General features: G+C 40.6%; 24 non-coding genes across 24 annotated transcripts; all 24 read right to left on the minus strand.

The window, feature by feature from the left end:
* Positions 1–272: 272 nt before the first annotated feature.
* On the minus strand, positions 273–391 carry LOC143727530 (5S ribosomal RNA). Its single transcript, XR_013199521.1, has one exon. It is a non-coding gene; the product is annotated as a 5S ribosomal RNA (ribosomal RNA).
* Positions 392–754: 363 nt separating this feature from the next.
* On the minus strand, positions 755–873 carry LOC143727531 (5S ribosomal RNA). The gene has a single exon (XR_013199522.1). It is a non-coding gene; the product is annotated as a 5S ribosomal RNA (ribosomal RNA).
* A 363-nt stretch (positions 874–1,236) lies between these two features.
* Positions 1,237–1,355, minus strand: LOC143727532 (5S ribosomal RNA). The gene has a single exon (XR_013199523.1). It is a non-coding gene; the product is annotated as a 5S ribosomal RNA (ribosomal RNA).
* A 162-nt stretch (positions 1,356–1,517) lies between these two features.
* Positions 1,518–1,636, minus strand: LOC143727533 (5S ribosomal RNA). The gene has a single exon (XR_013199524.1). It is a non-coding gene; the product is annotated as a 5S ribosomal RNA (ribosomal RNA).
* A 363-nt stretch (positions 1,637–1,999) lies between these two features.
* On the minus strand, positions 2,000–2,118 carry LOC143727534 (5S ribosomal RNA). The gene has a single exon (XR_013199525.1). It is a non-coding gene; the product is annotated as a 5S ribosomal RNA (ribosomal RNA).
* Positions 2,119–2,280: 162 nt separating this feature from the next.
* LOC143727535 (5S ribosomal RNA) lies at positions 2,281–2,399 on the minus strand. The gene has a single exon (XR_013199526.1). It is a non-coding gene; the product is annotated as a 5S ribosomal RNA (ribosomal RNA).
* Positions 2,400–2,771: 372 nt separating this feature from the next.
* On the minus strand, positions 2,772–2,890 carry LOC143727536 (5S ribosomal RNA). Its single transcript, XR_013199527.1, has one exon. It is a non-coding gene; the product is annotated as a 5S ribosomal RNA (ribosomal RNA).
* Positions 2,891–3,262: 372 nt separating this feature from the next.
* On the minus strand, positions 3,263–3,381 carry LOC143727537 (5S ribosomal RNA). The gene has a single exon (XR_013199528.1). It is a non-coding gene; the product is annotated as a 5S ribosomal RNA (ribosomal RNA).
* Positions 3,382–3,543: 162 nt separating this feature from the next.
* On the minus strand, positions 3,544–3,662 carry LOC143727538 (5S ribosomal RNA). The gene has a single exon (XR_013199529.1). It is a non-coding gene; the product is annotated as a 5S ribosomal RNA (ribosomal RNA).
* Positions 3,663–4,025: 363 nt separating this feature from the next.
* Positions 4,026–4,144, minus strand: LOC143727540 (5S ribosomal RNA). Its single transcript, XR_013199531.1, has one exon. It is a non-coding gene; the product is annotated as a 5S ribosomal RNA (ribosomal RNA).
* A 362-nt stretch (positions 4,145–4,506) lies between these two features.
* LOC143727541 (5S ribosomal RNA) lies at positions 4,507–4,625 on the minus strand. The gene has a single exon (XR_013199532.1). It is a non-coding gene; the product is annotated as a 5S ribosomal RNA (ribosomal RNA).
* A 363-nt stretch (positions 4,626–4,988) lies between these two features.
* LOC143727542 (5S ribosomal RNA) lies at positions 4,989–5,107 on the minus strand. The gene has a single exon (XR_013199533.1). It is a non-coding gene; the product is annotated as a 5S ribosomal RNA (ribosomal RNA).
* Positions 5,108–5,269: 162 nt separating this feature from the next.
* Positions 5,270–5,388, minus strand: LOC143727543 (5S ribosomal RNA). Its single transcript, XR_013199534.1, has one exon. It is a non-coding gene; the product is annotated as a 5S ribosomal RNA (ribosomal RNA).
* Positions 5,389–5,751: 363 nt separating this feature from the next.
* On the minus strand, positions 5,752–5,870 carry LOC143727544 (5S ribosomal RNA). The gene has a single exon (XR_013199535.1). It is a non-coding gene; the product is annotated as a 5S ribosomal RNA (ribosomal RNA).
* Positions 5,871–6,032: 162 nt separating this feature from the next.
* Positions 6,033–6,151, minus strand: LOC143727545 (5S ribosomal RNA). Its single transcript, XR_013199536.1, has one exon. It is a non-coding gene; the product is annotated as a 5S ribosomal RNA (ribosomal RNA).
* Positions 6,152–6,514: 363 nt separating this feature from the next.
* LOC143726359 (5S ribosomal RNA) lies at positions 6,515–6,633 on the minus strand. The gene has a single exon (XR_013198608.1). It is a non-coding gene; the product is annotated as a 5S ribosomal RNA (ribosomal RNA).
* Positions 6,634–7,005: 372 nt separating this feature from the next.
* LOC143727546 (5S ribosomal RNA) lies at positions 7,006–7,124 on the minus strand. The gene has a single exon (XR_013199537.1). It is a non-coding gene; the product is annotated as a 5S ribosomal RNA (ribosomal RNA).
* Positions 7,125–7,286: 162 nt separating this feature from the next.
* On the minus strand, positions 7,287–7,405 carry LOC143727547 (5S ribosomal RNA). Its single transcript, XR_013199538.1, has one exon. It is a non-coding gene; the product is annotated as a 5S ribosomal RNA (ribosomal RNA).
* A 370-nt stretch (positions 7,406–7,775) lies between these two features.
* LOC143726251 (5S ribosomal RNA) lies at positions 7,776–7,894 on the minus strand. The gene has a single exon (XR_013198503.1). It is a non-coding gene; the product is annotated as a 5S ribosomal RNA (ribosomal RNA).
* Positions 7,895–8,055: 161 nt separating this feature from the next.
* Positions 8,056–8,174, minus strand: LOC143727548 (5S ribosomal RNA). Its single transcript, XR_013199539.1, has one exon. It is a non-coding gene; the product is annotated as a 5S ribosomal RNA (ribosomal RNA).
* A 168-nt stretch (positions 8,175–8,342) lies between these two features.
* Positions 8,343–8,461, minus strand: LOC143726413 (5S ribosomal RNA). The gene has a single exon (XR_013198662.1). It is a non-coding gene; the product is annotated as a 5S ribosomal RNA (ribosomal RNA).
* A 162-nt stretch (positions 8,462–8,623) lies between these two features.
* LOC143727549 (5S ribosomal RNA) lies at positions 8,624–8,742 on the minus strand. The gene has a single exon (XR_013199540.1). It is a non-coding gene; the product is annotated as a 5S ribosomal RNA (ribosomal RNA).
* A 370-nt stretch (positions 8,743–9,112) lies between these two features.
* Positions 9,113–9,231, minus strand: LOC143726252 (5S ribosomal RNA). Its single transcript, XR_013198504.1, has one exon. It is a non-coding gene; the product is annotated as a 5S ribosomal RNA (ribosomal RNA).
* A 161-nt stretch (positions 9,232–9,392) lies between these two features.
* On the minus strand, positions 9,393–9,511 carry LOC143727551 (5S ribosomal RNA). The gene has a single exon (XR_013199542.1). It is a non-coding gene; the product is annotated as a 5S ribosomal RNA (ribosomal RNA).
* Between the last annotated feature and the right edge of the window lie 183 nt (positions 9,512–9,694).

Below are 9,694 nucleotides of genomic sequence, written 5' to 3' on the forward strand. Positions count from 1 at the left end.
TGCTTTCTGAAGAATCTCAGAGACTTTTTAAGGCTTTTTGAAGAAGCTCAGGGACTCTTTTTTTTTTTTCTTAAAAAAGCTTACAACACCTAGTATTCCCATGCGCCCTCCCATCCAAGTACTAACCAGGCCTTATTTAAAAGCTTAGACCATTAGTGAAGAAGACTAAGAACAACTTTTGAAAAAACTCAAACTCTTTCATGCTTTCTGAAGAATCTCAGAGACTTTTTAAGGCTTTTTGAAGCTCAGGCACTCTTTTTTTTTTTTTTAAAAGCTTACAGCACCTGGTATTCCCAGGCGGTCTCCCATCCAAGTACTAACCAGGCCCGACCCTGCTTAGCTTCCGAGATCAGACGAGATCGGGCGTGCCCAAGGTGGTATGGCCGTAAGCTAAAACTGCTGCCAAAATTGGGCTATTTAAAAGGTTAGACCATTAGTGAAGAAAACTAAGAACAACTTTTGAAAAAACTCAAGCTCTTTCATGCTTTCTGAAGAATCTCAGAGACTTTTTAAGGCTTTTTGAAGAAGCTCAGGGACTCTTTTTTTTTTTTCTTAAAAAAGCTTACAACACCTAGTATTCCCATGCGGCCTCCCATCCAAGTACTAACCAGGCCTTATTTAAAAGCTTAGACCATTAGTGAAGAAGACTAAGAAGAACTTTTGAAAAAACTCAAACTCTTTCATGCTTTCTGAAGAATCTCAGAGACTTTTTAAGGCTTTTTGAAGCTCAGGGACTCTTTTTTTTTTTTTTAAAAGCTTACAGCACCTGGTATTCCCAGGCGGTCTCCCATCCAAGTACTAACCAGGCCCGACCCTGCTTAGCTTCCGAGATCAGACGAGATCGGGCGTGCCCAAGGTGGTATGGCCGTAAGCTAAAACTGCTGCCAAAATTGGGCTATTTAAAAGGTTAGACCATTAGTGAAGAAAACTAAGAACAACTTTTGAAAAAACTCAAGCTCTTTCATGCTTTCTGAAGAATCTCAGAGACTTTTTAAGGCTTTTTGAAGAAGCTCAGGGACTCTTTTTTTTTTTTCTTAAAAAAGCTTACAACACCTAGTATTCCCATGCGGCCTCCCATCCAAGTACTAACCAGGCCTTATTTAAAAGCTTAGACCATTAGTGAAGAAGACTAAGAAGAACTTTTGAAAAAACTCAAACTCTTTCATGCTTTCTGAAGAATCTCAGAGACTTTTTAAGGCTTTTTGAAGCTCAGGGACTCTTTTTTTTTTTTTTAAAAGCTTACAGCACCTGGTATTCCCAGGCGGTCTCCCATCCAAGTACTAACCAGGCCCGACCCTGCTTAGCTTCCGAGATCAGACGAGATCGGGCGTGCCCAAGGTGGTATGGCCGTAAGCGAATACTGCTGCCAAAATTGGGCTATTTAAAAGGTTAGACCATTAGTGAAGAAAACTAAGAACAACTTTTGAAAAAACTCAAACTCTTTCATGCTTTCTGAAGAATCTCAGAGACTTTTTAAGGCTTTTTGAAGCTCAGGCACTCTTTTTTTTTTTTTTAAAAGCTTACAGCACCTGGTATTCCCAGGCGGTCTCCCATCCAAGTACTAACCAGGCCCGACCCTGCTTAGCTTCCGAGATCAGACGAGATCGGGCGTGCCCAAGGTGGTATGGCCGTAAGCTAAAACTGCTGCCAAAATTGGGCTATTTAAAAGGTTAGACCATTAGTGAAGAAAACTAAGAACAACTTTTGAAAAAACTCAAGCTCTTTCATGCTTTCTGAAGAATCTCAGAGACTTTTTAAGGCTTTTTGAAGAAGCTCAGGGACTCTTTTTTTTTTTTCTTAAAAAAGCTTACAACACCTAGTATTCCCATGCGGCCTCCCATCCAAGTACTAACCAGGCCTTATTTAAAAGCTTAGACCATTAGTGAAGAAGACTAAGAAGAACTTTTGAAAAAACTCAAACTCTTTCATGCTTTCTGAAGAATCTCAGAGACTTTTTAAGGCTTTTTGAAGCTCAGGGACTCTTTTTTTTTTTTTTAAAAGCTTACAGCACCTGGTATTCCCAGGCGGTCTCCCATCCAAGTACTAACCAGGCCCGACCCTGCTTAGCTTCCGAGATCAGACGAGATCGGGCGTGCCCAAGGTGGTATGGCCGTAAGCGAATACTGCTGCCAAAATTGGGCTATTTAAAAGGTTAGACCATTAGTGAAGAAAACTAAGAACAACTTTTGAAAAAACTCAAACTCTTTCATGCTTTCTGAAGAATCTCAGAGACTTTTTAAGGCTTTTTGAAGCTCAGGCACTCTTTTTTTTTTTTTTAAAAGCTTACAGCACCTGGTATTCCCAGGCGGTCTCCCATCCAAGTACTAACCAGGCCCGACCCTGCTTAGCTTCCGAGATCAGACGAGATCGGGCGTGCCCAAGGTGGTATGGCCGTAAGCGAAAACTGCTGCCAAAATTGGGCTATTTAAAAGGTTAGACCATTAGTGAAGAAAACTAAGAACAACTTTTGAAAAAACTCAAACTCTTTCATGCTTTCTGAAGAATCTCAGAGACTTTTTAAGGGTTTTTGAAGAAGCTCAGGGACTCTTTTTTTTTTTTCTTAAAAAAGCTTACAACACCTAGTATTCCCATGCGGCCTCCCATCCAAGTACTAACCAGGCCTTATTTAAAAGCTTAGACCATTAGTGAAGAAGACTAAGAAGAACTTTTGAAAAAACTCAAACTCTTTCATGCTTTCTGAAGAATCTCAGAGACTTTTTAAGGCTTTTTGAAGCTCAGGCACTCTTTTTTTTTATTTTTTTTTTTTTAAAAGCTTACAGCACCTGGTATTCCCAGGCGGTCTCCCATCCAAGTACTAACCAGGCCCGACCCTGCTTAGCTTCCGAGATCAGACGAGATCGGGCGTGCCCAAGGTGGTATGGCCGTAAGCTAAAACTGCTGCCAAAATTGGGCTATTTAAAAGGTTAGACCATTAGTGAAGAAAACTAAGAACAACTTTTGAAAAAACTCAAGCTCTTTCATGCTTTCTGAAGAATCTCAGAGACTTTTTAAGGCTTTTTGAAGAAGCTCAGGGACTCTTTTTTTTTTTTCTTAAAAAAGCTTACAACACCTAGTATTCCCATGCGGCCTCCCATCCAAGTACTAACCAGGCCTTATTTAAAAGCTTAGACCATTAGTGAAGAAGACTAAGAAGAACTTTTGAAAAAACTCAAACTCTTTCATGCTTTCTGAAGAATCTCAGAGACTTTTTAAGGCTTTTTGAAGCTCAGGCACTCTTTTTTTTTTATTTTTTTTTTTTAAAAGCTTACAGCACCTGGTATTCCCAGGCGGTCTCCCATCCAAGTACTAACCAGGCCCGACCCTGCTTAGCTTCCGAGATCAGACGAGATCGGGCGTGCCCAAGGTGGTATGGCCGTAAGCGAAAACTGCTGCCAAAATTGGGCTATTTAAAAGGTTAGACCATTAGTGAAGAAAACTAAGAACAACTTTTGAAAAAACTCAAACTCTTTCATGCTTTCTGAAGAATCTCAGAGACTTTTTAAGGCTTTTTGAAGCTCAGGGACTCTTTTTTTTTTTTTTAAAAGCTTACAGCACCTGGTATTCCCAGGCGGTCTCCCATCCAAGTACTAACCAGGCCCGACCCTGCTTAGCTTCCGAGATCAGACGAGATCGGGCGTGCCCAAGGTGGTATGGCCGTAAGCTAAAACTGCTGCCAAAATTGGGCTATTTAAAAGGTTAGACCATTAGTGAAGAAAACTAAGAACAACTTTTGAAAAAACTCAAGCTCTTTCTTGCTTTCTGAAGAATCTCAGAGACTTTTTAAGGCTTTTTGAAGAAGCTCAGGGACTCTTTTTTTTTTTTCTTAAAAAAGCTTACAACACCTAGTATTCCCATGCGCCCTCCCATCCAAGTACTAACCAGGCCTTATTTAAAAGCTTAGACCATTAGTGAAGAAGACTAAGAACAACTTTTGAAAAAACTCAAACTCTTTCATGCTTTCTGAAGAATCTCAGAGACTTTTTAAGGCTTTTTGAAGCTCAGGCACTCTTTTTTTTTTTTTTAAAAGCTTACAGCACCTGGTATTCCCAGGCGGTCTCCCATCCAAGTACTAACCAGGCCCGACCCTGCTTAGCTTCCGAGATCAGACGAGATCGGGCGTGCCCAAGGTGGTATGGCCGTAAGCTAAAACTGCTGCCAAAATTGGGCTATTTAAAAGGTTAGACCATTAGTGAAGAAAACTAAGAACAACTTTTGAAAAAACTCAAGCTCTTTCATGCTTTCTGAAGAATCTCAGAGACTTTTTAAGGCTTTTTGAAGAAGCTCAGGGACTCTTTTTTTTTTTCTTAAAAAAGCTTACAACACCTAGTATTCCCATGCGGCCTCCCATCCAAGTACTAACCAGGCCTTATTTAAAAGCTTAGACCATTAGTGAAGAAGACTAAGAAGAACTTTTGAAAAAACTCAAACTCTTTCATGCTTTCTGAAGAATCTCAGAGACTTTTTAAGGCTTTTTGAAGCTCAGGCACTCTTTTTTTTTTTTTTAAAAGCTTACAGCACCTGGTATTCCCAGGCGGTCTCCCATCCAAGTACTAACCAGGCCCGACCCTGCTTAGCTTCCGAGATCAGACGAGATCGGGCGTGCCCAAGGTGGTATGGCCGTAAGCTAAAACTGCTGCCAAAATTGGGCTATTTAAAAGGTTAGACCATTAGTGAAGAAAACTAAGAACAACTTTTGAAAAAACTCAAGCTCTTTCATGCTTTCTGAAGAATCTCAGAGACTTTTTAAGGCTTTTTGAAGAAGCTCAGGGACTCTTTTTTTTTTTTCTTAAAAAAGCTTACAACACCTAGTATTCCCATGCGGCCTCCCATCCAAGTACTAACCAGGCCTTATTTAAAAGCTTAGACCATTAGTGAAGAAGACTAAGAAGAACTTTTGAAAAAACTCAAACTCTTTCATGCTTTCTGAAGAATCTCAGAGACTTTTTAAGGCTTTTTGAAGCTCAGGGACTCTTTTTTTTTTTTTTAAAAGCTTACAGCACCTGGTATTCCCAGGCGGTCTCCCATCCAAGTACTAACCAGGCCCGACCCTGCTTAGCTTCCGAGATCAGACGAGATCGGGCGTGCCCAAGGTGGTATGGCCGTAAGCGAATACTGCTGCCAAAATTGGGCTATTTAAAAGGTTAGACCATTAGTGAAGAAAACTAAGAACAACTTTTGAAAAAACTCAAACTCTTTCATGCTTTCTGAAGAATCTCAGAGACTTTTTAAGGCTTTTTGAAGCTCAGGCACTCTTTTTTTTTTTTTTAAAAGCTTACAGCACCTGGTATTCCCAGGCGGTCTCCCATCCAAGTACTAACCAGGCCCGACCCTGCTTAGCTTCCGAGATCAGACGAGATCGGGCGTGCCCAAGGTGGTATGGCCGTAAGCTAAAACTGCTGCCAAAATTGGGCTATTTAAAAGGTTAGACCATTAGTGAAGAAAACTAAGAACAACTTTTGAAAAAACTCAAGCTCTTTCATGCTTTCTGAAGAATCTCAGAGACTTTTTAAGGCTTTTTGAAGAAGCTCAGGGACTCTTTTTTTTTTTTCTTAAAAAAGCTTACAACACCTAGTATTCCCATGCGGCCTCCCATCCAAGTACTAACCAGGCCTTATTTAAAAGCTTAGACCATTAGTGAAGAAGACTAAGAAGAACTTTTGAAAAAACTCAAACTCTTTCATGCTTTCTGAAGAATCTCAGAGACTTTTTAAGGCTTTTTGAAGCTCAGGGACTCTTTTTTTTTTTTTTAAAAGCTTACAGCACCTGGTATTCCCAGGCGGTCTCCCATCCAAGTACTAACCAGGCCCGACCCTGCTTAGCTTCCGAGATCAGACGAGATCGGGCGTGCCCAAGGTGGTATGGCCGTAAGCGAATACTGCTGCCAAAATTGGGCTATTTAAAAGGTTAGACCATTAGTGAAGAAAACTAAGAACAACTTTTGAAAAAACTCAAACTCTTTCATGCTTTCTGAAGAATCTCAGAGACTTTTTAAGGCTTTTTGAAGCTCAGGCACTCTTTTTTTTTTTTTTAAAAGCTTACAGCACCTGGTATTCCCAGGCGGTCTCCCATCCAAGTACTAACCAGGCCCGACCCTGCTTAGCTTCCGAGATCAGACGAGATCGGGCGTGCCCAAGGTGGTATGGCCGTAAGCGAAAACTGCTGCCAAAATTGGGCTATTTAAAAGGTTAGACCATTAGTGAAGAAAACTAAGAACAACTTTTGAAAAAACTCAAACTCTTTCATGCTTTCTGAAGAATCTCAGAGACTTTTTAAGGGTTTTTGAAGAAGCTCAGGGACTCTTTTTTTTTTTTCTTAAAAAAGCTTACAACACCTAGTATTCCCATGCGGCCTCCCATCCAAGTACTAACCAGGCCTTATTTAAAAGCTTAGACCATTAGTGAAGAAGACTAAGAAGAACTTTTGAAAAAACTCAAACTCTTTCATGCTTTCTGAAGAATCTCAGAGACTTTTTAAGGCTTTTTGAAGCTCAGGCACTCTTTTTTTTTTTTTTAAAAGCTTACAGCACCTGGTATTCCCAGGCGGTCTCCCATCCAAGTACTAACCAGGCCCGACCCTGCTTAGCTTCCGAGATCAGACGAGATCGGGCGTGCCCAAGGTGGTATGGCCTTAAGCGAAAACTGCTGCCAAAATTGGGCTATTTAAAAGGTTAGACCATTAGTGAAGAAAACTAAGAACAACTTTTGAAAAAACTCAAACTCTTTCATGCTTTCTGAAGAATCTCAGAGACTTTTTAAGGGTTTTTGAAGAAGCTCAGGGACTCTTTTTTTTTTTTCTTAAAAAAGCTTACAACACCTAGTATTCCCATGCGGCCTCCCATCCAAGTACTAACCAGGCCTTATTTAAAAGCTTAGACCATTAGTGAAGAAGACTAAGAAGAACTTTTGAAAAAACTCAAACTCTTTCATGCTTTCTGAAGAATCTCAGAGACTTTTTAAGGCTTTTTGAAGCTCAGGCACTCTTTTTTTTTTTTTTTTTTTTTTTAAAAGCTTACAGCACCTGGTATTCCCAGGCGGTCTCCCATCCAAGTACTAACCAGGCCCGACCCTGCTTAGCTTCCGAGATCAGACGAGATCGGGCGTGCCCAAGGTGGTATGGCCGTAAGCGAAAACTGCTGCCAAAATTGGGCTATTTAAAAGGTTAGACCATTAGTGAAGAAAACTAAGAACAACTTTTGAAAAAACTCAAACTCTTTCATGCTTTCTGAAGAATCTCAGAGACTTTTTAAGGCTTTTTGAAGCTCAGGCACTCTTTTTTTTTTTTTAAAAAGCTTACAGCACCTGGTATTCCCAGGCGGTCTCCCATCCAAGTACTAACCAGGCCCGACCCTGCTTAGCTTCCGAGATCAGACGAGATCGGGCGTGCCCAAGGTGGTATGGCCGTAAGCGAAAACTGCTGCCAAAATTGGGCTATTTAAAAGGTTAGACCATTAGTGAAGAAAACTAAGAACAACTTTTGAAAAAACTCAAACTCTTTCATGCTTTCTGAAGAATCTCAGAGACTTTTTAAGGGTTTTTGAAGAAGCTCAGGGACTCTTTTTTTTTTTTCTTAAAAAAGCTTACAACACCTAGTATTCCCATGCGGCCTCCCATCCAAGTACTAACCAGGCCTTATTTAAAAGCTTAGACCATTAGTGAAGAAGACTAAGAAGAACTTTTGAAAAAACTCAAACTCTTTCATGCTTTCTGAAGAATCTCAGAGACTTTTTAAGGCTTTTTGAAGCTCAGGCACTCTTTTTTTTTTTTTTTTTTTTTTAAAGATTACAGCACCTGGTATTCCCAGGCGGTCTCCCATCCAAGTACTAACCAGGCCCGACCCTGCTTAGCTTCCGAGATCAGACGAGATCGGGCGTGCCCAAGGTGGTATGGCCGTAAGCGAATACTGCTGCCAAAATTGGGCTATTTAAAAGGTTAGACCATTAGTGAAGAAAACTAAGAACAACTTTTGAAAAAACTCAAACTCTTTCATGCTTTCTGAAGAATCTCAGAGACTTTTTAAGGCTTTTTGAAGCTCAGGCACTCTTTTTTTTTTTTTAAAAGCTTACAGCACCTGGTATTCCCAGGCGGTCTCCCATCCAAGTACTAACCAGGCCCGACCCTGCTTAGCTTCCGAGATCAGACGAGATCGGGCGTGCCCAAGGTGGTATGGCCGTAAGCGAAAACTGCTGCCAAAATTGGGCTATTTAAAAGGTTAGACCATTAGTGAAGAAAACTAAGAACAACTTTTGAAAAAACTCAAACTCTTTCATGCTTTCTGAAGAATCTCAGAGACTTTTTAAGGGTTTTTGAAGAAGCTCAGGGACTCTTTTTTTTTTTTCTTAAAAAAGCTTACAACACCTAGTATTCCCATGCGGCCTCCCATCCAAGTACTAACCAGGCCCGACCCTGCTTAGCTTCCGAGATCAGACGAGATCGGGCGTGCCCAAGGTGGTATGGCCGTAAGCGAAAACTGCTGCCAAAATTGGGCTATTTAAAAGGTTAGACCATTAGTGAAGAAAACTAAGAACAACTTTTGAAAAAACTCAAACTCTTTCATGCTTTCTGAAGAATCTCAGAGACTTTTTAAGGCTTTTTGAAGCTCAGGCACTCTTTTTTTTTTTTTAAAAAGCTTACAGCACCTGGTATTCCCAGGCGGTCTCCCATCCAAGTACTAACCAGGCCCGACCCTGCTTAGCTTCCGAGATCAGACGAGATCGGGCGTGCCCAAGGTGGTATGGCCGTAAGCGAAAACTGCTGCCAAAATTGGGCTATTTAAAAGGTTAGACCATTAGTGAAGAAAACTAAGAACAACTTTTGAAAAAACTCAAACTCTTTCATGCTTTCTGAAGAATCTCAGAGACTTTTTAAGGGTTTTTGAAGAAGCTCAGGGACTCTTTTTTTTTTTTCTTAAAAAAGCTTACAACACCTAGTATTCCCATGCGGCCTCCCATCCAAGTACTAACCAGGCCTTATTTAAAAGCTTAGACCATTAGTGAAGAAGACTAAGAAGAACTTTTGAAAAAACTCAAACTCTTTCATGCTTTCTGAAGAATCTCAGAGACTTTTTAAGGCTTTTTGAAGCTCAGGCACTCTTTTTTTTTTTTTTTTTTTTTAAAAGATTACAGCACCTGGTATTCCCAGGCGGTCTCCCATCCAAGTACTAACCAGGCCCGACCCTGCTTAGCTTCCGAGATCAGACGAGATCGGGCGTGCCCAAGGTGGTATGGCCGTAAGCGAATACTGCTGCCAAAATTGGGCTATTTAAAAGGTTAGACCATTAGTGAAGAAAACTAAGAACAACTTTTGAAAAAACTCAAACTCTTTCATGCTTTCTGAAGAATCTCAGAGACTTTTTAAGGCTTTTTGAAGCTCAGGCACTCTTTTTTTTTTTTTAAAAGCTTACAGCACCTGGTATTCCCAGGCGGTCTCCCATCCAAGTACTAACCAGGCCCGACCCTGCTTAGCTTCCGAGATCAGACGAGATCGGGCGTGCCCAAGGTGGTATGGCCGTAAGCTAAAACTGCTGCCAAAATTGGGCTATTTAAAAGGTTAGACCATTAGTGAAGAAAACTAAGAACAACTTTTGAAAAAACTCAAGCTCTTTCATGCTTTCTGAAGAATCTCAGAGACTTTTTAAGGCTTTTTGAAGAAGCTCAGGGACTCTTTTTTTTTTTTCTTAAAAAAGCTTACAACACCTA

Source organism: Siphateles boraxobius, unplaced genomic scaffold, assembly GCF_051911475.1.
Source record: "Siphateles boraxobius isolate OS27281-9 unplaced genomic scaffold, OSU_SipBor_1 77, whole genome shotgun sequence".
Classification (NCBI taxonomy): Eukaryota; Metazoa; Chordata; class Actinopteri; order Cypriniformes; family Leuciscidae; genus Siphateles; species Siphateles boraxobius.